General features: G+C 51.2%; 1 pseudogene; it reads left to right on the top strand.

Moving 5' to 3' along the window:
• Positions 1–279: 279 nt before the first annotated feature.
• On the top strand, positions 280–854 carry LOC103253301 (annotated as a pseudogene).
• Positions 855–1,519: the final 665 nt, after the last annotated feature.

The following is a 1,519-nucleotide window of genomic DNA, read 5'->3' as shown; positions in this document are numbered from 1 at the left end:
TTTGAGAGGGGGTTGAGGAGCTCAAGGGCCACCTAGTTCATAATTGTGTGATAAAACTTGTTTTAAGTGTAGGTTGAAGCTTATTTTGAAAGTATATTGAAACTTGTTTTTAAAACTCAGATGTGGCAGCATGTTTGGCGGTCCCGCAGATCTGTCTCTTGCTTCAACAGTGTTTGGACAGAACAGACCCAGGGACTCCCTTTCTTTCAGCCTCCCACTGCCCTCTGATCTCCTCTCTACTTGCAACCTCCAAGACCACCTTCTCGGCCACCTCCTGTTTCTGGGACCAGCGACCACCGTTTTTGTGGTTAGCTCCTTTTTTGCAGACCAACCATGAGCTCCCAGGTTCACCAGAATTATTCCACCAAGGTGGAGGCAGCCGTCAACCACCTGGTCAATTTGCATCTGCGGGCCTCCTATACCTACCTCTCTCTGGGCTTCTATTTCGACCATAATGATGTGGCTCTGGAAGGTGTGGGCCACTTCTTCTGCGAATTGGTAGAGGAGAAGCACGAGGGCGCTGAGCGTCTCTTGAAGATGCAAAACCAGCGTGGCAGCCACGCCCTCTTCCAGGATATCCAGAAGCCCTCTTAAGATGAGTGGGGTAAAACCCTGGATGCTATGGAAGCCGCCATGGCCTTAAAGAAGAGCCTGAACCAAGCCCTTTTGGACCTTCATGCCCTGGGATCCACAGACCCTCATCTCTGTGACTTCCTGGAGAACCACTTCCTAGATGAGGAGGTGAAACTCATCAAGAAGATGGGTGACCACCTGACCAACTTCTCAGGCTGACCCAGCCTGAGTCTGGGCTGGGCGAGTGTCTCTTTGAAAGGCTCACCCTCTAGCATGACTAGGAGCCCAGTGGCCTCTGGGGGGGCCTCTCTCAAAGTATCAGGGCTTCTTCTGCCAGAGCCTCCCCCTCCAACCACTGGGCAGCTTTTTAACTGCCCTGGGCCAAATAAAAATAAAGGTTTTTGCAAAAAAACAAAAAACAAAACAAAACAAAAACTCAGATGTATACTTGCTTTCCCACCCAAGCCCAGTAGTATACTTTTGGTAAACAAGTTCACATACCAAAAGAAAACCATGGAGTCATGGTGCAGACCCTCTGGCCCCATTTCCTGCTCCACTCCCCTAGTAATCTCACATTCCAGATGTCCCAACCGGTTCCACCCAGCCCACCTGACCGCTGATGGTGAGCTGCGACCCGTGACCATACAAACCAACCAATCCCAAACGCCCCCGTACCCAGTAGGAGAAATTACCCAATCATGGGCAAACAAGTTTAAAGTTTTTTCCCCTCCCTTCTAACTGTGTACATAAGCTGCTTGCTGCGCTGGGTCAGGGCTCTCATTCCTGTACCGCTGTGCCGGTTACGGACGTGAGCCCAGACTCGAGCCTGTATAAAGACCCTCATGTGATTTGCATCGGAGCTGGCTCTTTGGTGGTCTCTCGGATTCAGGATTCGGGTACAACATTTGGGGGCTCATCCGGGATCCCAGAGACCACCCCCCCGAGA

This window comes from Carlito syrichta, unplaced genomic scaffold (genome assembly GCF_000164805.1).
Source record: "Carlito syrichta isolate Samal-C Ts95f unplaced genomic scaffold, Tarsius_syrichta-2.0.1 Scaffold218933, whole genome shotgun sequence".
In the NCBI taxonomy this organism is placed as follows: Eukaryota; Metazoa; Chordata; class Mammalia; order Primates; family Tarsiidae; genus Carlito; species Carlito syrichta.
This window is presented reverse-complemented; position numbering and strand designations above follow the sequence as displayed.